Source organism: Haplochromis burtoni, unplaced genomic scaffold (assembly GCF_018398535.1).
Source record: "Haplochromis burtoni strain Fernald_Lab_line unplaced genomic scaffold, NCSU_Asbu1 Contig_35, whole genome shotgun sequence".
Classification (NCBI taxonomy): domain Eukaryota; kingdom Metazoa; phylum Chordata; class Actinopteri; order Cichliformes; family Cichlidae; genus Haplochromis; species Haplochromis burtoni.
In genome coordinates, this window is record NW_024582396.1 from 809,522 (window position 1) to 834,931 (window position 25,410).

Here is a 25,410-nt window from a genome sequence, read left to right on the forward strand (position 1 = left end):
CCAAAAAATAATAAAATAAAATAAAATAAAATAAAAATGGTGAGGGTCAACCTCACATTATTGGTTTTCTTGTATTCTGGATTTGAACACATTTAAAAGTCAGAGTCAGAACTTTGAATTGCAAAGACTAGAATATGTAGCACTCTGCACATTTCTTTGCTAAAGAGGATAAAAAAGAAAAACCTCTGGGGATAAAATCTTGATATTTTGAATAGGCTCTGACTCACAGATCTTTTTTTCCCCCCCTGAATAAAACACAACAGTGAAAAGCTTATAATAATGTCTTGCATGGCCTTGATTCTCCAGACAGCCTGCAGTAGTTAATCTAAGCCTCTGCCTCTGGAGTCTCTCAAGTTATGCTTTTTGTGCCCGTTATGTTGAATGTGTATAGAATTATTACGCTTGTACTTTTACGCCGACTGACACGTAAAGGAATAGCAAAATGTGAGCGCTGTATTACAGCTTGTCCTAACATGAGAGTCAGGAAAATCCTCCATAAACCATAAAGCTCAGCCATGCGGAGTTGGACAGGGTTTCTTTATTCTTCCCTGTCCCCTGGCATCATTAAAAAGGAGGAAGAGCCTTTCCTGGATTAAAGGGGCTTGTAGTGTGCCACAGACTGTGGACAGTTGATCATTATACATCTCTTCTGCCCTCCACTACACCACTTTCCCTTTCCCTCCTTCCATTTTAGGCTATTTTAGGCTCTATCAACACAAAAGTTCTTAGCTCCCTGCTCCTGTCATTTCTTTCCTTACCTATTCCCACTTCAGCCTTTGTCTCATTATATCACCTCCCCTTCGTTTTCTTCTACAGTGTCATATTTCTCCCTTTCTTTTTGAAATTTAATTAAAAGTACTTGTAAAGGAGAAAATTATAAACCTTAAGTGCCTCAGAGGTTCAAAGTATGTGTGTAAAAGAAGAAGAAGGTAAAAAGGGTGTCCCCTGTTTCTTTATTATGCACAAATTCTAATGAGATGGACCACGAAACCCAATTACAGGGCCGTAATGCGTTATCATTATCACATAGATAGAGATAGTGATGAGTGAGGTTGGCTTTAATTTTAAATGCATGCACACCTTCCCTGTAATAGCAGGGATCTCGATGTGTGTGATCTTGAAGGTGTTTCCCTGCAGAGCAACGTGCAGAAACCTCAAAGAAAATAAGAGAAAGATCAAAAATCTGTCTGAACTTTCTGAAGCTCTAAATAATTCAACACTCAGACATTTATCAGATTAACATCACAGTGAAAGCACTGCATCAAAGCCATTCTGAAGATGCTCATCCCCATTTTTTTTATTATCATAAACTCTATATAAAAGATTGTTGTTCCTAGTGCCTTTAAAACTGCGTTCTTTCCAGCTGTCAGCAGAGGGCGGCGACTCTGGTTGTAAAACGATGGATCGTATTCGTCACTTTTACGTTTCTCTGTAAAATGACGTGAAACTCGTTATCCTAATGAGGACACATGCGATTTTTCATTTAGTATTTAGGTATGAAAACTAAGCAAAGATGAAAAACGGCACGAAGGCACTTAAAAGCAATCGCCACGGTGATTCTACTATAGAAGCATGAGCAGGTAGAAACGAGGCTGCAGCCTGACTGCTCATCACTTTGTTACCTGGTGAAGTTCAGGCTCTGGCTGCTGGGCTGGGCTCAGCATTCGCTCAGCTTTAACAGCAATCTGGGTTCTTGGCGAGCTTAATGTTCGCATACTGTCTGTTGTAAAGACCCACCTTTTAGCACATCCCAGCAAACCCACTCACTTCACCAGATGCACCTTGTTTAGTTCTCTCACCTTTGATTGGGTGTGGTGCTTGTCCTTAATTGCACTCACCTGTCACATGTTCTATAAGGACTGCATTCACTTTGGGCTCACTTTTTTCTTCACTCCCACACGGGGCGGCAGCAGTGCATTGGCAGTCCATGTGCGTCTTTCCTTTATTGATTTTGAGAATAAAAGGAGAACCCTGTGAATGATTGATGACTGCTTATTCTCATTCTAATCGGATGAGCCCATGATGATGACTACTTAAACCCTGAGCCTTCCTTCCTTCATAACACTGTCTGTGCAGATGTTTGCAAATAACAACTCCAAAGAATCGTCATTGTATGAGGTTGTGGTGTTTTAATAGATGGATTAGAAACTGCAACAAAAAGAATAAGATGCTGACAGTCAACATGTAGAACTGAATAGAATAGAATTCAACTTTATTGTCACAAGTACAAGGCAACAAAATGCAGTTAGCATCATCCAGAAAGTGCTTCAGCAATAATATAGATATATTACAGAATATGGATCTATTATAGGTATGTTACAATGTACGTGGTATGAAGGTATGTTATGAATATGCTATAAGTATGAACAAGCTATAGCTGTAGTGAGTGTACAGGCTATGTACAGGCTATGAACAGGTTATACATATGGTTAAAAATATGAAAACTATACAGATTGTAGAAATACAATTGCGAGTATTAATAAACAGTTGTAAAACTATAATTATTGTATTGTACAGTATGATTGTCTATACAGAATTTACAGTAGGCATCAAAACAGAACCTCACTGCACGCTTTGTTTTTTCTTTTTTGTAAATCCAGTTTAAATAAATATAGTTCAGATCAGTTTTATTCATTTTAATAGCCCTTTTTCTGAGAAATGGGCCTGAGTAACATAATTGATGGGACATGTATGTATATACTTTATCAAAAGCGCACATCCACACATACAATGACTGCAATCCATCATAACTGTGATGTGAATGATATTCATCCAGGAGCTATACTATAAATGCATGTCATGCACTTAGAATGAGTTGGTAAATCAGACGAGGAGGAGCTGAAATGTTTCCAGGGCACGAGTCGCTCCACTGTGTGATGAACAAATAAGCGTGGTGACAGAATGGTGTATGTGTTTGTGCACCACTTCGGATATTTCATAGTGTCTCCTGACCCTGACCGGACCTACGCAGATAGCTGGCCAGCGGCAGCAGCATCACTAAACAGAATTACGGCTGCAGGCAGGAAAAAAACAGAAAAGCAAATCTGAGCAAAGTAAAACACAGCTCTGTTTAGAAGAGAGCAGCTTTTCCAATAGAAATAAGACCTTAATTTATATCAGACTTTCCTGTTATTGCTCTAATTATCAGAGACTTTTCCATTAACATTAAGCAATTTTTCACTTTCAGTTGTTAATTATGTAATCAAACTGCTTCCTACAGCAGTAATGACCAAAGCGATTCGAACTGACCATCTTTAGCTTGCTCCAGCGACTCAACGTGCAGATTAGAAACTGACTCAAATAAATTCAGTCAGTCCAGGCCTTGTTCGTCAAATGTGCTCGACGTCTGCAGGGCGCTTCGTTGACTCCTGTCTGTCAGCGGTATGTTGTGGTTTCATTTCTGCTTCAGTGTTGTCCTGCGCTGTCATGCTACCAGGTGGTGTAACTCTCTTCCAGTGTGCCTACGTTTTTGGTTTCAGGGTGTTAGTTGCACTCAGGAAATTGGACAAGGCTTCAGATGAAAAATCAGATGAAGGGAGATTGGCCTTTGAACCGTGTGGGATTTAAACATATAAAATGTGTCTGGCAGAATTTCTTTTAAGTAAAGAAAGGTAGAATATGCCCAGTATTTGTCCAGGTTAAACGAATTTATCAAAACCAAACACATTTGAAGTGGCACAGATTTATGGGAGTGGGTGCACAAAAGTGAGAGACAATAGGAAAAAAGTTGCAGGTACGCAGGGAGGGGAGGGGGGGCAGGAAAAGAGTCCAGAGGAACTCATTCATCACAGCCAATCTACCAGCCAAGCCAGCTTAATGGAGACAGATAGCGGCTGTAGCTGTCAACACAAGAAGCTTATCTCTATATTAAGCAGTCCCACCGTTAGGACCACACCGGCCACATGTTGGGAGATTGATCTGGAGCATTTAGCGACAGGGCAAATATCCTAATTAGGCTCAAGTTTGACACCAGGTGTCGTTTTTCTCTCCCTATTTTCTGTCACTGGTGGTACGACCTTGTCACTTCATTTAAAATATCAAAAGTAATCCTCTATCTTCCGTGGAAAACTCAGACTTCAGGAAAATCTTCAACACCTCTCACCTACTCGGTAAGCCTCAAAGTAATCCCTTTTCCTTCTCTCCTTTTATCTCGTCTCATTCCTTCTCAGAGTGTTGTTCTCTTACGGGATGTTGCTAGGTCAGGATTATTGTCAGAGGACCAGCGCAGTCGCCTTCAGTCCTTACTGCTTATTCATCTAATTTATACACTGTAAACTGCTCTGAGTAAACTCAGACATTTAAGTTTTCATTTAGATTCCTGAGTAATGAGAGCAAAGATCAAAGCCAGCAGTCTTGTTGCAGTGGAAAAATGTTAGAAAGGAATCAGACAGCCGTCTTCTGTCACCGCAAGGATCCTTGCTGTCATGTGAAACTGTATTGATCCACACAGAAAAATTCTATTTCAACTTTTCCTTCCTTTCACAGGGAGGTGAGAGGTCAGGGTCAGGTACACATGTAGCTGTCTGTAGAGATAATAGTGATACTTCTCTCATTCTCTGCTCAGACCTTTCTGCAAAGGGGAAAGGGAGACAAGTCTCTTCCTTTGGTTAAACACAATAAAATATTTTTAGCAATGATTATTATTCTGTGTGGAGAAAACCACCTTACTTGTAATTTTGTATTCTGGACACCAATACTTCCGATTTAGAGTTGATGTAGCGGGGGTCACACTAGAGTTTTCCCTGGCATACTTATTGGGATGGATTACAGTAAACCAAGCAATATTTTCTCTGCCAGTGTTAGTTTACATTGATGTTAATATTAACTGTCTCTCTAGTTCAGACTTTTTGTGATGAGCAAGAATACAAAACAGGAGACTGTCACGGCACATTAGGCTGACGCACACAGGCAAATGTGCATGAAGATAACTGATCCCTTTCTATATCTGATTGTTACGCTGTATAATACATGTAGCCTCTGCATAGTTTAATGTGTTTCTGGGTTTCTTTAGGAAAACATATTTTTAGCTTAAGGTTGAAATGACAGGTTGCCACCTGAGGCTGGCTTCCAAGACTGAGACAATACCTGCAGATGCTCATGCCAAAATAGGCTATAAAAAGCAATGAAATTAACATGTTTGGAGCCTAGTCGCAACATTATTATGACGTTATGGTGGCAGTTTCATTTAATTTTATTTCTGTTTCCATATATAGTCTATGGATATAAAAATTAGACCTGTTAAGTGGCAACATAAGATTTTATGTACCTGACAGCTAAGCTTAGTTAATTTGACATTATCCTGTTTATATGAATAATATTATACAACTTTGGCCTTATTAACAGCCAGCGAATCTCCCATATATTGTTATTGTGGTATTATAACAATTTTTAAGTTGTGGTAACTTGAACACAGTGCTGAGGACAAAATTTTACAGGGCACTTGTTATTTTCCCAACAGCCTCTATTCTGTTATTTTCTTTGATGGAAGTAATGAGTGACTTATTGATATTTCACTTGTAAAGCAATAACCGGACATTGCTTTGTGGTGAGCTTTTTGTTATCTAATAAGGTCCTGCCTCGTCTCTTCTCTTCTCATCTCACTCCTACTTTCCTCTCCTACTGGTTAAATGCATCACCTCTTCCTCGCAGGCTATCAGCTTTCTCCTTTAGGATGTTGGAACTAGAAAACGATGATTATTCACTTCCAGTCACTCCCTCCACTGCTTCATTTCCCTCTTTACCCTGCAGGTTGTGCTTATTTCGCTCAACTTTCTTTTCCATGCCACCCTCATCCTATCATTTTTCTTTTTCTTTCTACTTTTGTCTCATTCGTACTACTGGTGCATAAACGGGCACAGTTGTCTTTGTTGCAGAAAAACCAAAGTCAGCCTCAGATTGTAGACAAACGAGCACAACTGAGATCAGTTGAAATGAGACTTGCATAACATATTTTAATATTTTATTCTCTAAGAAGATTATTCGGCAGACGTCTTGCCAGGGTGTGTGCGTGTGTGTGTTCGTGTTCTCCTAAAGACATTTTGTCCACTAAAGTTGAACTTTAAGCAAAAGAGTCATGCATATTTCCTTTGCCCCCTCGAGCAGGTCGTCTTATTATAGCTATTCCTTTAAAGCAAATCGTTTTTTTTGTCCCGGGATTTTTTTTTTCTTTTAATGCTCGTACAATAAAACCCATTATAGTAGCTTAAATGTAGCAGAATTAAAGCAGTTAATGGCAAATTTGTGAAGTAATTGCGTTATCAAAGCTCTTTAAAACCACCCACTGACATTTTTCACTTTGCATTAACATGTTAATTCTCAGCTTTTTCCTCATTTGCTGGCTGATGCGTTCAGTTTACATTAAACGACTCAGGACCAGTCACAGACCAGAAGTTGGATTTGTCTTTGGGGTGAAGGAGATGGTTTTCCTGTTGTTGTGGTGAATCATGGGAGGAATTCAGAAATGCGGTGATGGTAAAGTATCAAAGAAATGTACTTTACTCGTGCATTAGTTCAAGTCTTTAATGCTTTGTCCACTACCTTTAGTGTAAAGCGATTGATCCTCTTATCCACTGGTAATTCAGCCTTCCAGTAGCTGGGAGATGTAAAATACGATTTTTACAGCCACATTTCTTCGAAGTGAAACTTAACAGCCCTGTAAATATGGGAAACCAAGCAAGTTGTCCAGGAGCGATGTCAGGAATTTCCTCTTAATGCTTTTAGGCTGCCTTCTCTTTCCCTGGCATAACATTAATCCAATAAAGCTATCTGGACTTTCTTGCTCATTGTCATTACATTTGATAAAATATGAATGGAGCCTCTTGTGCAACCATTGCTCCTTTCAAAGAAGAGAGATGCACTCACACTCATTGCCTAAATGTCGAAAAGGTTATTAGATTTGATTAAGTTGGAGTTATTTTTAGTGGCAAATGCTTTCCTAAATTTTCTGTGAATAAGCCTGGAGGGCGGAAAGTACACTCTGCTGGCCTTTGCCTTCTTGAGGAAACAGAAATGTGTGGAGGTGTTCTTAGTCTTGATGCACACACAGGGGAACAAGGTCATCTTCCTGGATGCTCCATACCCCGAGAGCTGGAACATAAACACACACACCGTCATTAATCACATCAACGAGGGATCACCTGAAGTCCACATGCTTACTCTCTTTCACATGTGCACACATGGGCTCACGCATTACTCATTAAGCATATGCAAGGGCACCACAATTAGAAGTGTTATTTACATTACTCAGTGGAGTAAGTTGTTACTGTGGCCTTGCTTTTGCTGAACCTGCCTGATGTCTGACTCACTGAGCACGTGCAGAAGCATGAGGTGTTTAAAAGAAAGCAAGTATGTTCTGATTGGCAGTTTTGAGAAAGGAATGAAACTGAAGAGGAGGGGAGGGGCAATTTAGTGCCATCCATATCTAGGAAGTAGAAATGTGTTAAAGGTTCTTGAGTAAAGTGGAAAATATAATTATAAAATGATGCATGCCTACAGTGGAAGGTGATGTTAGGGGGAATTGGTATAGATCACCTGATAGTCATATATCCACAGGCTACAGAGGCGGCTTGCTTAGTCTCTACTTTGACTGTCTACTCTGCATACTGTCCTGCTGAATGATATATTAATAAATAATAATTTAAACCTGTGCGATCTCCTCTGTGCAAAGATTTTGTGGCTGAAAAACACAAACAGTGGTTACTCTGGATGTGAAGAGAAGGGGAGGTTCTGACTGTTAAACTGCAGGTTCTCTGGCTAATGAGTTGTGATTGACAATTTGTTACCCAGTGAATATGCAGCTTCACATCACAGATAATCCCCCGTTTTGAAACATGGTGTGACTAATATTTACAAAATGAGACTTATGAGCAAGACCAAGAAGCTGAAGTGCGGTGAAAATGTGATTACACAGGTCAAGACCCAAAGCTTCTACACAACCTGTATTCTTTTTGCAAAGTCAAATTTATTTATATAGCACATTTAAAACAACTGTTGACCAAGATGCTGTACATTTAAGATAATCAAAAGATATAAAAACACAGGAAGACATGATGAAAATGAAGAAAAAGAAGCATAAAATGATCTAAGTAAGAAAGACATATAAAATTAGTAGTAACTCATTCTGATTTAAAAGCCAGTGAGTAAAAGTGGGTTTTCAGACGGGTTTTGCAACCATAACCTTCAGATAGAAGGTAACCTGCTCGATTCTAGCTGTTATTATATATGTCAGCATTAGTTTTGCATTTCTATACTGCAGCCTCTTTTTATTTATACAATGGAATATAGGTTTGTATATCTGCAACAACCTAGTCTGAACATACGCGGCTCTCTGTAATGAAATGCCTTCTGCTTGTCTGTTGCTTAGATTAGTGGAAACTTATAACTGCAATAAATATTACAGAGCTCCATTAAAATTTGTAGGTTGATGACACCTGTGATGTGAATTATGTCAATAAATTTGGATTATACTGTCACTACTGTGCTATACTACATGTAGTCACCTTGAAACTGTGAATATCTTCAAAGTCATTATTATAAAATGTAATTTGATCTTTCCATTTTTCACAATAAGAGAAGTTATTACGAGTCTTTTTTTTTTTTTTTTTTTACAGTGCAGCTGTTATTTCATGAAAGCTCCTTTCTGTATAAATGTCAGTGACAGCGCAGCGTTTCAGCTCTGCTCTGCAGCCGCTCACCCGATGCAGCTAACTGCAGCCTTTTTAACACGCGTGTAGTAAAAACAAAGATAACATACATTTATTGTTTATTTTAGTCCATTTAGTAAGTTCTCAGTAGAACTTGCAGTGTGGCTTATTTTCATTATTGTGGCAGAGAATACATGGAACTGCTTACTGTGTAATGCTGTAGAATAGTACTGTAACTGAACTTGAATGCATGAAGATTATTACACCAGGAACACAATTTATTGGCGTGGCGTTTTCCTCGGGTCATGCTGCATACTGAGCCATTGACATTTTGAGTGAGGACGCTAATGAGGAGACTGGGGGACCACACATGCAGGCACAAACACACAAGCATAATGACCATAAAAAAGGGCCTGTGAAATAATGCACACAAATGGGGACAATATGTTAGGCCCAGCTGTGGCCTGGGTATTGATCCATTGATCAAGATATAAATATGTCCTGTGAAACTCCTCAGTGCTCCTGCTGAGTTATTAATAGACACTAATTTGGTCGATACAGGAATGGGGAGGGGGAGGCTCTTGGTCTCATTGCTACATGTTCACATGCGTGTATGTATCTATGCACGGCTCAGTATCAGAAACTCTACCCAACTCCAGCAGACTTGAAGCGTTCCAGCCTCCTCTGTGTGTTCCTATAACCAGTGTTGGTCAAGTTACTTGAAAAAAGTAATCAGTAACTAATTACTGATTACTTCCCCCAAAAAGTAATCCCGTTACTTTACTGATTAGTTATTTTCAAAAGTAATTAATTACTTAGTTACTAAGTTACTTAGTTACTTTTTAAAAACACGATTTACAACCTGAAGAGGTGATAAAGCGATAGACCTCTCAGCCCAATTCTACTTTTTCTACATAATCCATCATACAAAGTGTAATCAAATGGAAAAGTCTCTTTTTAAACTTGTTTTATTATTTTGAATCTTTTAACTTTATGCATCAAGCAAAAATTTAATTATATGCAACATTCTCTGACTGGAAGAAATTTGTTTAATATTTAAACCTATTTTGTGCACATTCCAGCACATAAAATATATTTTTTGTGTGTTTACGCTCATTCTTTCAAATAGATGCAAGTAAACCACAGCAGAAAATAAATAAAGTCACAGACTAGCAGTCCTGTTGCTCTATTTTCACCTGTAAAGCAGGAGTGGGGCAGGCGGAGGTTTGCCCTGGTGCAGGTGTGCCGCACACTTGCTTGGAGGTTTAGGGTTTTTTTTCGCTGTAAAAAGAAGTTTTCTTCCCACGCACGATGGACACTAATGTTTTTGTCACTTTTTAATGGAATCAAACTCAAAGTAAGGTCACTACTTCCACGCTTTAAACGCTGCACGCTCATACTCCGCACTCGATATATGATCCATTGTTGATCTGCACACAGCTGTTGCCACGAACGTCGCACTCGCTTACGTCACTGTCATGAGACATTCTCGCAAAAAATCACGGTTTTAGTAACGCAGCGTTCCTACGGGAAAGTAACGGTAATCTAATTACCGTTTTTGCAATAGTAATCCCTTACTTTACTCTTACTTGAAAAAAGTAATCAGATTACTGCCCATCTCTGCCTATAACATACGTGTTTGTGTCTACATGTAGGACATGAATTTGTGGTGCTGTGTGCTGAACTACCATCTATGAAATTGGATCGTATTTCTGTGTTTTTGTGTCATCCACCTCATTGCCCCACTGTCCCACATTTTAAAATGAACCCCAAAACCCATATTTTCACTTGTTATATTTTGTGATACTGATATCAACACATATAAGTTAGGAGAATAACTTATACTAATATGTATTTATTTATTTTTTTTATCCCCCTAGTGATTTTTCTGTAAATACTAATTCAGTAAATTTATATTGCTGTATGTATTTAATGCATTATACAGTGTACGGAGAAAAGCTTAATTCAAAGCTGATGTTGGTCTGTGTATAATAATGTACATAATACTAACACTGGTATGAGATTCCCGAACCCAGGGTTTAAATATTGTATCAGAACTGGAAAAAGTTAGATTCTCATATTTGAAAACCTAGAACTACCAAATGTTTGTTGCACGATAAACAAATGAAGCAAACTGTCCAGTTTTATGTAGATTACATTACCCAGGCAACGTATAGTTTCTTATGTTGTCTGCATTTCTATTATTTGTTAGGCCAACGAGAAAAAGAAGCAGGAAAAGAACTGAGTTGAAACATTTTGTTTTCCAGTAAACTGTATTTGTAGTTGTGAACGGGACCAAATTAGGACAAAAATATGGTGACCTTAAAGTTAAAGACACAATAACAAAATACCAAAGCAAAAAAGTGACTACATTTCAGAAGGCACTATGACATTTCAGAAAATACATTGTTGGTCCACAGACGGATTAAAACAGAAAATCCACAACAAAACAGAAAACTGTGACATTTCAGAGCTAGAAAGTGTAGCGACGCTTGTCCATCTAAATCCTGTTTGCTTCTCAACCGAGTGGTTCTCATAACTCGAGAAAGTAGGAGGGATCACAGATGACTAATAAAAAAAAAAATGTTTATTTGACCTCTCGTGTCTCTCTTAAACTCAAAAGAAGAAGAAAAGGTTGGAGGTCACCTATTGTGAAATAACCTATAATGCAGCATCAACAAGGACTGCTTGGATGTTGTGTCAGATATGTGGCCGTGCCACGCTACTCAAGGAGAGTTAAGGAGGACTTTAGAGGTCTGGCCTTTCTAACTCGAGATTTTATTTTCAGTCTGGTAGTTTAGAGACTGAATGTATCACATTGGAGACGGGGCGAGTTTTTGTTTGTTTGTTTGTTTGCTTACAGCTTTGTTTCATTTTCAGTACTTTCCAGAACACTTAAACATTCTTTGACAAACGAATAAAGTTTTGTGATGATTTTCTTGGAATATATTTGAGCAGATATTTGATTTTCCTTTGTAAATCAAGAAGTCCTGGTTAGAGGATAGATATGTGTGTATTTATAGGACTTTAATTGGAAGTGGTCTGCTGTCGGCAGATTTTTTGTTTTCTTTGTTTTTTGTTTTTTTTACCTTGCTCACTAAAGAGGCATTAAGCCAAATTCTTCCTGTACCACAGCACAAATGACAGTAATATGTCTTTGAGGCTTTGTTTAGCTTCCTGATCAATACTAATAACTCTTGACTCAACGCGCTGTTGTAATTTCTGGTTAGTGGTGTCTGTGACCAAGCAGCCAGCATCATAAGACAAATTATTTCCCAGCATCGCAAATGACTAACACTTATTATTATAGCATTTGGCTTTGTGACATTTTCTCTACTCAGTAGACTTTCTAATGACTTGGCACCCAATCTCTGTAGGTAATTCATTTCTGTGAGAAAGATGTAACAGACATCGGTTACAGGCTGCCTTTGAAATCAGGACTCCAGGTGAAGATGATGTAAAGGCTTGAATAAAACTGAAGTTTGAATTTTTGTGTGTCTGTCTCTGTGTGTGTAACATAGTTACGACACAACAGAGTCAAAGTCAGTGGTGTTCCCTAAGCTCTGTCTCCTGGCTAATGGTTTGTGGCACTGTTGCCCGCTTCAATCTCCAGTCCCTCCTCAATCACCAACCGGTTCCACTTTCCCTGCAGGTGGCTGGAAATGAGGGCAGCAGTTGATTAGAGCAGAGGAGAGCACTGTAATAGTCAGGCGGCTGCTCGGGGATAAGAATAGCTGCTCAAATCCATCTGTCAGACCACAGGTTACTTTGACTACTGATGCTTTCGCTGTATCCCTCAATACTTCAAAGCAGATAGAGGATCTGCTGTGTGACGCGTTGCACCAACTGTATTAGTTATGTGTCATCTAAATCACAAGATTACCTTCTTTCCTGAAGGACCGAAAACATCGGTGTAACAAAATGAAACCTTGGATGAATGTGGACCTGTGCAAGAGTGACTTGACACACTAACACAGTTTACAAGTCATTTTGTTTTGATCATTACGCTTTCATCGTGTTTCTGACTGACTTTTGTTTAGAGAAACTGTAGTGTATGAAACCCAATTTAAGCATAGTTTAAACAGCCCCTTGCTGCTCCCAGGGAGTCAATTAGTCCCATTCTGTCAAAGCTGCTGGTTTCATTTATGCACAAGATGACTTTTTGCCCTGAGCCACTGGGTTATGGCAGTTGTGAGAAGGATGCGTCACTCCCAAGTCATCTTACTGCAGCATAAGCCACCACTACCTCTCTGACCTTATAAAGCTGACTTAGGTCTCTGAAACTTGACTGGTCTCTCTCTCCTTTTTGGGGGATTTTGCTGCAGAGGGTGGATCAGAATACCAGCACCAAAAGCATATGCTTTGGACTATTAAATCCTAGCTAATTTAATTGACATTAAATAAGAACCAGAACCAATTCACAGAACTGCACAGAAACACTGCAAACCGGCTTTATAACAAACTAGGAAGTAAATAGACTTTTTTTTTTTTTTGGACCTTTGTAGCCTCCAGTTAGAAAGTGACATTAGAAGAAAGATGAAAAACTCCCAGAACAAAGGCAAACACAGGCGTTCCTTTGAGAAGAAAATCCATCAAACCAGCGGGGGTCATCACAAAAAAATGACACTACAGCAATATTGTTAGAGATGTTTTTGGATGGGATTCACCTGCTTTTACCTGTCGCTATGCTGCGTTTCAACACAAACCTTTTGTACTCTTTCAAATGGAGATCTCATACAGACTCAGAAGCTCTCATTTGACTTTTCAGGTAAGACCAGGTGACTGAACACATTCCTCCATTTCAAAAGGGAGATCAGTACAAATAATGTTTAGTTAGAAAACAACATTAAAAATTGAAAGTTATAAAAGCGGCATTATGAAAGAAATCATGAGTGGAAACTAATATCAGTAAGATTCAAAAACAAAATCTAAATAATAAATGACATATCAGTTTTTACCCGTCAGCTTTAAAAGGCTTATGGAGTATTGTCAGCCCGCGAATATGTTTGTGAATATAACTCGAAGGATTTTGAAATTCATCACATAGCAGGCTGAGGGGGGGCGATGGTACCCCTCAGGTAATTTTGCATCCCTTTTTCTGCAACACGTCGGAAAATTAACACCACCTGATGATGTTTGTGTGATGTCAGTGGATGGAAACATGCATTTATTAATTTTTTTCCCAACATTTCACTGCGTTTGGATGGAAACCTGCATGCTGTTATGTTTTCCTTTTTCAACTTGTTTTTCTATATCCTGCAAAAAAAAGAAAAGAAAAGAAAAACACAGGACTTGCTTGCAGCTTTTTTGCGTTATAGCTCTGAGTGCCTTCTTCTGTCCTTAAGGTAAAATTACTTAATTACAAATGTTGCTCCAAAAACAGACTTCTGAGCTCTGCTCAGAACTGAACTTTTAATTGGACTGGCGCTTTGAGGTCTCTCTGCCTCTTCACTGTCACAGGTCTGCACAACACATGTACATGTGCACAAAGACACACAAACATGGATGGTTCTAATCTAATGGAGCCTATTAAAGCTCCCTGAGCCTAATAAGGATTCAGGCATGTTTGCTTAATTTAAGCACATCTGCTTATCCATTGTTTTTAGTTTTGCAATTATAGTATCTGTAATGACTCCAACATGAAAGCTGAATATTTTTTTGTTTGCTTTGTCTGACTAGCTTAATTAATGCTTCTGTCATGCATACAAATAAGGACATTATTAAGAAATCCCACAGAGAAATAGGAAGCAAAGCATGACAAAGAGTTCCTCAGTGGAATTTAATGTAGAATTCAGTTCATAACATTTTATTCATATAAAACCAATTCACACCACCAGTGGCCTCAAAGACCTTACAATACTAGAGAGAGAACCCCAACAGTCACACAGTGCCTACTGAATATCACTTGGTGACTGTGGGAAGGAAGAGCTTCCTTTGAACAGGAAGAGACCTGCAGGTCAGGTTGGGGGGAGGGGAAGAAAAAAGGAGTGACATGAGGACAAACGAGCAAAAACCAAACTAGGTTTGATTGCATGTAACTTACATTTCAGCTGTTTTGTCTGTGAAATGTATTTTGTTATTATATCACCCTCTTCAACACCAGCACTTGGTGCAGTTGGACCTTCTGCCAGTTATATAACCCATGTCGCTTAGTCAGCTGCAGCAGCAGTGTTCTGACTCCGGCTGCTCTCTTCCATCATCCAACGATATCAAGTGATGGGTGTTGCTGTAATATCACTTATTTTCTATTAGGAACACGTCGTCTATAAAGTAGTTAGTTTGTTCTCTTTTACAGAACTTTCTGTGGATTATTTCACTTTTTAAAAGTATCCATATGATGATTTTTCATAGAAGTCCGTTTCATGTTTCGGCCATAGAAATGCATTTGAGGCGTGTAGGTAATTTAGTCTTGACAGGAGGTGTGTGCTGGCAGGATGAGAAGATGACGTGTCATCTCTCCCTCTGCTCCATCCGACCTGCTGTGAACTGACTCAGCCCGGACACATTGGCCCCAGCAGGACTGCTGTCACTGGGGAAATGACTATCGCCACAGCGGCCTGCTCAGCTGTGTGCGATTTGTCAAACTATGCTGTACTTTTCTCAGCTAAACTCGAATTAGTGGACTTTATTAATCCCTGAAGAAGAATATTCATTTTGTCTTCCCCAATTCCAGCTCTATATTTTCACTATCAAATCTCTGAATGGTTAATCTTGCAAAACATCAACATTTTCATGTTTTCGTGCCAACTATTTGTTGCTGCTTCTGCAGCTTTTAGATTGAGAGCTTGTAATCATTCGAGGTTATTAAATAGTGTCTCTTTGTCCAAGATGCTCTCTAGGTCTCTCTAGGTGTTTATTATCAGGTTATACGATTAATCTCTCCCTCTCAAACATTTAAAGCCCCAACCTTTTTTACGCCTGTTATGTCCGACAATATTTTCACGGACCGGCCTTTAAGGTGTCGCAGAAAAATACAACAAAATAAAAACAGTACCGGTACCAAAAAAAAAAAGAAGTATTATTAATAACACACGGGAAAAGACCCAGGGAAACTGAGTTAACGATAAAAACCCTGAAAACCAGAAAACGAGCCTCAATTCTCCCGGCCCCACACCAAACAACTCACAGACCCGTACCGGTCCGTGGCCCGGGGGTTGGGGACCGCTGATTTAAAGGACCCAGTAGTGTCAAAAGACTGTTATCGCTCAGCATCCAGCTTGGATGTGGCCATCATGTCAAATCAAGAACACCACAGGACTCCGTGTGGATGTCTGTCACCAACAGTATATTACATAACAGCAGTATTTGACGCCTCACATCCACATTGCCATTTGAGTTATGCAATAGCTCAGACGTATTTCTCGTGTTTGGTCTCTGTAATAAAACATTTAAGGAACATTTCTCAAGGTAATTATCCAATTTGAACACTCATAAAGCACCTGAGTTTATCTCTTTCATGCATCTCAAAAGAGCTCGTCATTCTTTCTAACGTTGAACCACCTTGGGAAACTCTCATGTTGAATGCCTCTATCAGTGACATGAGTATTTGAAAATGGAGCAACCAACCAATCAACCAACCACTCCTTACCATGGCTGTCTGGTACATCTACAGTGATACTGATGCATTGTCAGTCTTACTTGAAGTTACTCAACTCAAAGGGAAAGACTCATTTTCTAAAAGAGTAACATGACCTTGATCCAACTACAACACATTATCTGCTGAAACCAGAGATGAAATCTTGAGGTCTCACACATGCCAACTCTAAGCTTTGCCTCAAGGTTACCTTCTTTTAAATCAGAAGTGAGGACAAGACAAAGCCCTGGTAGAGCCAAGTATGGGTTTTTGCCATGAAAGTAGTCACAGCTCTCACTTCAGTTTTACCAGAACTCCTGGTAAAGGCCTCCAAACCCCATTTAATGGTTAAAATTGTTGTCATTTGTTTCAAGCCTTTCAAAAACACCTTGTCAGAATGGGCAAAGCTTTATGACTCCTCTAGGCTGCGTCACACGCCGTCATCATTGACGTCACATCGTTGACTGTTACACGGCACTGTGATCTACCACATCTGGTACAGTGCCAGCCTTTTCAAGTTTGTTAGGGGTGATATAAAGGTGATATAAAGGTGTAATAACATGCTGTTGGTGATAAAAGACAAGCCCAGACATGTCTGAGGACAAGAGAATTCATTCTCCTGAGTTGTGAAGATGCTTTAATAAAGTGAAGTAATTTTCCATGTGTTAGTTTTTTACTTGGATAACTTTATCGATCCCACAAGGGAAATATATTGCAGTTTGCATCATTTCTTTTGAAAAATAAGAAATGATGCAAAAACGAATAGAATATTTAAGTCTGTCCTGTAAAAGTGGTGTATCCTCTGTCTTTACAGAAAGGAGGCAAAAGACATAATTTATCACCACAATGTCTTTTTTCTTTAAAGAGTTTCCTTGAGCTTTAAATATAATATAAGGGAGAAAGACTCAGGTAAGCAGGTATTTTTGACCATAAAGCCCATCTTGCATCGGTCCATTCTGGCTCACAGCTTCCATTGTGTGATGTCTGCAGGTGCAGGCAGAACGAGGCCCAGGCGGCATTAAGTCCACTCTCCTAGGTAGTCTGACACAGTAGCCTCTGGATGAGGCAAACCTCCGAGGTCCAAAGACAATGATGCAGAAAACATAAAAGCTCATTTCACAAAATCATCTTGAGATGGTTTTTATGAGTTTTGTCTCTTCTAGGTCTTGCTGAGCAGAGGCTCTCTGTCATCTTGGTTGTATTTAACTACTTTATGCTTTTGTGGACACAGGATACCCGCTGCTGTAAAACAAAGACGGGTGCTGATTTATTGCACCAACTAAAATCTTTGTAAAAGAAAATGAATCTGAAAAAGTGATTATTTTATGCGAGTTGTCGTGCTTTTATAACAGCTGAAAGCCGTCATTATTTGTCCAGTACAGAGGAGTCACTGTAAGTCAAATAAAATACATTTACATTCAGCATTCCTCAAAGAATTGCAACGGCATTGCTCAAAATGATTTCAAACAATGTGAAAGGGTTAACACACTGGTGATGGCAGCTACATTATAGCCACAGCCGCCCTGGGGCGCACTGACAGAGGCGAGGCTGCCGGACACTGGCGCCACCGGGCCCTCTGACCACCAGCAGGTGAAGTGTCTTGCCCAAGGACACAACGACCGAGACTGTCCAAGCCGGGGCTCAAACCGGCAACCTTCCGATTACAAGGCGAACTCCCAACTCTTGAGCCACAATCGCCCCGGCGATGATATATACCATATTTATGAAACTAAACAAATGCGTCCCATTTCTTTGCTAATCATGGTTACCATTGCGCCCTTCATATCGTAGATTACATAATATTTTCTCTTTGACTCCGATTCTGAGATGTTCTTTATTTTTGACAGACGAGGTCTAGTTAGAGTCCCAACTATTCCTCATTTCTACCAGCTCTCCTCGTGACCGAAAGACAAGATAATTGCTTTCAGTCGCTCTGAAGCTGAGCGCGTTTTATTGTCAGTCACAAGAATAAACTCTCTATCGTATTTTCACCTTGTGTGTAAAGTTGCTGTGATACTGACGGATCGGTAATTGAAATTTTGCAGGGATTGAGTTGAGTGAGTGAGAGGGGGAGAGAATGAATGAACTGGTGTGTCTGGAACAATACTCTTATGCTACGTATGAATTAACACAGCTGTAGTTTCAGTCTAACCCAGTGGGGTTAGATATGACTTTATTCTTTGGAATGATTTTGAATTCAATTTAAAATCTAATTAGGTTTAATGTTTAACGTTTGCAAGGAGCCAGGTTTATAAATAACTAAACGTGAAACATTCAAAGACCCATTGTTTTGGCTGAGGCAGAGATGCCGTTATATCAAGTAGGCCTAATTATTGTTTACAAGCTTTATGTGAAAACGAGTCACAGTAATGAAATGCTGATGAAATATGTATTTGACATATTTAAAAAGATGGGTTAACCAAAATCTACATTCTTGAAATGTTGGAGACACGACTATGAAATTGATTTATTCAAACGTTCATTCAGTTTTAATATAAAAAGATGGGGTCGCACACGTTGGCCGGTGGCTGATGCGTAGAAACGTATGAGCCAAGTCATCAGATGATCTGCTGGGATTGTGGATGAGCTTGACGAAACAGTGTACTTGATCTACAGAAACATTTCTCATTTCAGCTGGTAAAAGCGATAAATGCAGATAGCTCTTTGTTAATAAATGAGATTAGATGAATATATAGTAAATATCAGAGCTTTTTATTTAAAAAATAATAAGAATCAGTGAAGGCAGAAGACGTGAACATCAGAAAAAGGTTTGGCAGCTGTGACTTTTGTAGGTAAAGGCATTGAGAGGATGCCTTCAAACTGTTTTTTATCTTTCTACTCCTCACTTGTTTTAGTTTCCTCTTCAGTCTCCATATTTCTTTGACGTATTTCACTTCTAAAAAGGCTGCTGTTGATGTTCAGATGCTGATTAGTGGTTGAGAGGACAAAGGTTGCCTTTGCTCATTTCCTCCCTCTGACAACAAGTGGCTGCTGCTGTCACCTTCATCCGGCTTAATGCATCCTTTACTTTAATTGTTTTATTTATTCAGATTTTCATTTGGAGCTTGAAAAGATGAGAAGTCTTTTCTTTAATGGGTAAAAGACATTTCTTATTTCTCTTATTTTATTTGTTTTATAAAAACCATTTTGTGTTGCTTCGGTGTTAATGATGATGGATCACACAGACTGAGTTTTACCTGTGCCCAGCAGTCATTGCCTGTTTTATTGTCTGCACAGTATGCTGAAATTTGTCACAGAATCCTTCACTGAGTCTTGCAGCTAAACTGTGTGTTTAGCTTCATCCTGAATGCGTACGGTGCTTTGAAAAGGTTGCCTGTTCTAAAGAGGTGACATGATGATGAATGGCAGCAGGGCTGGCACAGCGCACGCCTTTACAAAGAGTTTGTTTCCTGTAGCCTTAATGGAAATAGTGGAAGTGTTTTGCAGCGGTGGTGAAAGGTGGAGAAGCAACAGGCGAACAGCTGCAGTTTGACTCAACCTCTGGAGACGCTCTGTCCTCACAGGAAGCTGGAGCTCCCCCTTCAGGTCTAGGCTGTTAGTGAGTCCATTTCTTTGCACAGGAACACTCGCGTCTCCCTCTCCAAGAAAACTAATTGGTATATTTAAATGGACTCTCCTAGGTGTCTTCCTCATACATATGAATTTGTCTTAATCTCTTTCTGCCACTTGAATTTTAAATGCTCAGCTGTCATGAATGTAAATCAGCAGCTTTGCTGAAGCATCTAAATACAATTGGGAATCATGTGAAATAACAGCTACAGAAAGTGTAAACACTTGTCCCACCTAACACTCTCGCCTTTCTGCACACCTCCCCCAGTTTCCACTATGAGTTCTGATTCCAGGCGCTGCACCTCCATCACTGCAGCTCCCTCACTAACGCCATTAAGCCATTCAGATACCACTTGATATCGTCGGGGCGAGCGCTGCGCCTCTCGACATTCAGACGCTTTTATCTGATTATGCCCAAATTGAGTCAGCCTGCAAGCTTTCCTCTCGCACTGCAAAGTCTTCCAGATACGGGAAGTTGAAATGTTGACATCTTTGATGAAGGTCTGTTCAGTCTGGCCGTTGTATGATGTGACGGAACAATGAACAAGTGGTAATTTTATTCTGCAAATCACAGCTCCCAACTGGGATTACACCATCCAGCGCCGTTTAATTAAAAATCACACAGCTGTAACATTTAAACACAGAGGGTCATTAATAAGTTGTATAGTTCAATGAGTAATGAAGCCTACATGATACCTATAAATCAGTGATTCTACATCTGCTTGTTGTCCGGGAACATGAAGAGTGCAGGAGTTTTAGAAACAGGAGTTCTGGTGGAGCTTTTATACTGAAATTCGTATTTTCTGTTTATCTAATTTTGGGTCTTCTCACCCTTATAGCAGAGAGGTGCACAAAATAACTTAAAGTTGCACTGTAATATTAATAAAGTTTGTATTGATGGAGGGGGAGTGTTTATGGTAACAAAATCAATTTTTTTTTCTGACACTTTTAAAAATATTCAAGTTGTGATAAAAGCTAGAAGCTGAAATAATAATGTGGTAGCTAGAAGGGTGTGTCCTAAAGTTGGAGAACCCATATCTTACATGGTTAGTGACGTTTGTGTTGGGAAGGAAAATAATCAGTCTGCTGCAGGGTTGGGTGCAAAGCTGTACTGTTATTTTTTTTGCAGTTTCTTTGATCTCGATGGATGACATTTGGTTGATTAAGATACATGTTGCATCTTGTGATTGGGGAAAATGATTTGGCTATATATTTTTAAGCGTCAGGCGCTGCAGATTAATAAAATGTAATGGTTGCTCACTGAATTTTAAAGGTGGCGATCAGTGCATGAATGTAGTGTTTTTATTTTTACATTTATTAGATAGTGACTTTGCAGGATGGAAAGTGAGAAGTTGACATGTAGCCATGAATCCAGGTTGGGCTCAAACCCTTAATGCTTTGGTAAGTTGTAGCCTTGGTATACGGGACAAATTGAGGGAGTGACATAAGTGTTGTGGGGCCAAATAGAAAACTGGCAGAATGAGTGGTGGAATATGAAATAAATACTGTGAGAATATTTATAATGAAGACTTCTGTATAGGTCTGTTTTGAAAAATGTATTATTTTTTAATATCAAGTAATTAAAAGTTGATATTTGTGTTCTGTGAAGAGGATCTTAAATCAGTGAGCTGGTAAAATGAACCCCGTGCAGGTCTGATTTGGTGTCTTGGTTTTTGTTTTGTCAGCTGTAAATTTCGCAAGAAGTTAAAGTTGAAATGTGACTTCTTCTGTGATTCAAAGCCATTTGGCTGTTTGATAAACGGCTGGTTGGTTGTGTAACAGAAGGACCTTGGTGAGTGTGATAATGATTCAGACTGGTCTAAACGGGTGCTTTTCTGTTGCATAACTAGTTGACACCTCTGTGTCCTTTCATGCATGCACACAAACATTTCACTTAATGAGCTGAAGGAGCGCCAACAATGCACATGTCCTCTGTCTCCTACCGTTAGTCCTTTTAAAGTTTCTTGAGTACCTTTTCCGCACAGGCATGAGCTTCACGCTGGTTTGCTCCTGCAAAATGACACAGCCCAGTGAAGTGTGGTCTAAAGTAAGCAAGAGGTGGCAGAAAAAAAACACAAGTTGACAGCAGTGACGCTGCAGCAACACCATCTCAAACTCAGTGTTCTGCTTTTATTTTGTTTGTGAATTGTATCTCCTGCTTTTGTTTTCTTATTGTGACTGTGCCTTATTCAAAAAACAAGAGATTTGGTACTATATATGTCATGTTTCATACACTTACTGCTATCAGCAGCTTGTTTGAAGTTCACACTCAGAAGTGTAAAAGCCTCCTTGTTTGCTCACAAATTGCACTTGCTTTTGTACCTTCTGTGATTCACTGTGTTAAGACCATTTTTCACAAGACTTCTATAAGCGCTGCACTTCGTGCATACTTTTTTTTTGTTCAGCTGAAATTATTATTGTTCGATAATATGAAATGTGAAAACTTCTCTTAGGCGTTTGGCTTCTTGCAAAACAAAAACGCCTTTGTCTGAGTCAGTACGGTTTTTGGATGATTGTCTTTGGTCTGCCAGCTGGTTAGTCACTTGTCAGCTGATTCAGATCCTTATTTTTGGTCTGGTATTTTCAAATGTGAACGTGGTCTTTCTTAAATGGAAGAAAACATTCAGGTTCAGCTTGTGTCCTCTTCAAAACAGCACGTGAAAATCTACTAACACGTGTAGTTATTAGAGTCTCTCCCCGCTGGGCTCACTGTTACCTAAAATAGTCCCTTCAGTTTTTGTGGATTCATTTTGCTTTTCTGGCAATTCACTTGTTGATGTTAGTTCTCCATCAACAGCTTTGGCACCTGATAGCCACCAGTCTGCCATTAATATTGGAAGGTTTCCCAGGACAAAGCATCTTCTCTCTAAAAGAACATTCGGAACATGGCTTAGGTTTGCAAAGTTGCATCTGAACGAACCACGGGACCTCAGGAACAGTTATATCGACACACACACCTCATACCAACAGTCATGTTTGGTGGTGAAGAGGTGGTGATTTGGACTGGCTCTGCAACCACAGGACTTGAGCATTTTGCTAAAATTGAGTCAACCATGAATTCCTCTGTATACCAATATATTCTAGAGTGAAATGTAATCTCACTGACAGCTACAGCTTGGATGAAATTAGTTCATGCCACAGCATAGCACAGATCACAAGCAGAGCATTAAATCTTTAACAAAATGACTGAAAAAGAAAAGAATCAGAGTCAAAGTCCAGACTTCAACTTGATTAAATTGCTGTGGCGGGATGTTAAGACAGCTTAGCATAAATGAATATCCAAAAACCTCAATGAACTGAAGCAGAGCTATGAAGTAGAGTGGGTAAAAGTTCACCTGCAGGAATGTGAGGGACTGATAGTCATTACAGAAAACAGTTATTTCAAGTTATTGCTGTTAAAGGTGGCTCTAAAAGCTGCTGAACCATTGGAGTTCTTAGTTGCTTGCTTTTGCAATTTGGCTTAGTTTTCATTAAATAATGGCATCCCATAATAAGTCATCTGAGGTTGTGTTTAAATAATCTTGCTGAGGACCAATTTTTCTGAAATCAGAACATCCTTTTTTCTTCACTCGTCCACTGTTCACTGATTTGTTTTCAGTTAAAATGATAAATACTATCGTGTGTGATTTTCCAGTTTTCTTTTTTCCTTTTTATAACACGTTTCTGTGTCTGAGAGGAGAGCGGAAAGACTGCACAATATACATAGATATACTCAAACTGCAGATTTATGAAATAAAAGAAAGACTTCCTGCACTTTTAAATGAGTATGAAGTTGCTGTGGAGAATGTGGACTTTGAAGTGTGGACTCAAGGTCACCTACTTTGTTGAAAAAGGAAGTTGATCTTAATCGCTTGTGCCCTTGTGAGCTCTGCAGTTCCTTTTACATTTCTCCAGTGTTCCTCTCCCTTTCAGAGCGCTTGAACATGAAACATGGCGTCTTTACTTCTTAGTTACATGGAGTTCAGTTCATCTTCGATAATTATTACTAAAAGTCTAAACCTGACTGCAGTGTAAGACACATTGTCCTTGAACAGTTTGGTTCTCATCCTGTTTACTAGTTGTTGATCATAAAAATATCTCTAATTAAAATGAACACAAGTAAGCTTCTGTTTAAGTATGTAAGCCTTGAGGGGACCGATTTTGAGAGTTGGTGCTATGTAAATAAAAGCTGAATTTCATTTAATTTTCTTGATTCAATGCACTTGTGCACTAAAGCCATACCATGCAGTAGGTGCATCTACTAAAAATCTCGGATCAGTCCCAAAATCGGTGATATGCTTGTGAAAACGATAACACGAAAGATGTCAAATATTATGTTCAATTTGATAACATTTACTCAGGGGTTGCACTGGCAGCTGCCTGTATTTTTGGATAAGTGGATTCGTCAGTCCTTCTGTAAACCTTCAGTCTACTGTATCATTATTATTATTATTATTATTATTATTATGAATCCAAATTAACTTCCAACAAGGAGGTTAAGGTTTTGGTGGTGCTTGCATGTGTGTGTCTGTCATTCTGTTTTTAAAAGCTTGAAAAGTTTTGAATGAATAAAACTTCGATAAAACTTTGTAGGGGTGTAAAGTGAGGTCATGTTAATAAACAATAGAAATTTGTCTCAATCCCTTCAAGGTCATCACAATGATTTATTGGCTAATATATTGCTCTCCTTTAAGGTAAGTAGAGCCAAAGGTCAAAGTGAAAATAATGCTACATGTAGCTATTCAAATGACAGTGGGTTACAGGAGTGTAGTTGATTCATTTTCTTATAGCTTTGTTATGTACATTACCGCAACAGGTTATAACTGTTTAAATAAATAACTGCCACACATGAGCTACATCCACATTAAGGGAAAATATTAAAAATAAAAACTTAAAATGAAGTAATTGTATATTAAAATGGGGTTCGACAGGGCAAATAGGAAAAGCCTGCACTTTGCACTTGTTTTTACTGCACTACAAACATAAGTACTTAAAGTATGTTAAAAAAACAAATAAAATAAACTTCTGTTGCCTTAAAAGCAAATACTGCACAGAGATGACGCTGCCTTGACGGAGGTTTGTGCTCTCTGAGTGCTTCTTGTTTGTTTTGTTTTCTTGGTTTATGTTTCACATAGAAAATAATTTCCAATCTTAGCCACTCTCACTGATGGAATAAAGCAGAGTGGTGAACTTCATCCTTCCTGAAACATCAGTCAACAGATCTCAAAAGGTTATTTATAGACTACAGTCCCACAACGATGCAACTCAAAGTGCTTCACAGAAAGATGCATCAATACAACTTGTTTTGGACATTACAGGTGCACATTATCCCCCCACATTCCTGCACAGTTTAAAGCTAGACTGAAAATGTTCTGCAAGATTATTCTCAAGTCCAACCTGCACATCAGCTGCCATACCTTTTAGTCTGCTCCGTCACCTGATATGGAGAGAATTTAAAGAAGTGTCCTGTGCTGGGACACACTGTAAAGATTGATGCAGTCATATATATATTCATTCAGAACAGACCAATAAGTGCTTCATACACCAAAAGCTGAATTTTTTTTTACTTCCCAGCTAAGCGAAACGGCGAATAACCAAAATGTGGTGGTTTATTTGTTCAAAATCAAGGGCCTGTGAGTGCTGCTG

The 25,410-nt window shown here is 39.0% G+C and overlaps 1 protein-coding gene across 5 annotated transcripts in view; it reads left to right on the plus strand.

Annotated features, from left to right (window-relative positions):
• The window catches only part of rptor (regulatory associated protein of MTOR, complex 1), a 185,568-nt gene that overhangs the window by 42,278 nt on the left and 117,880 nt on the right, over nucleotides 1–25,410 (plus strand). The window lies entirely within an intron of this gene.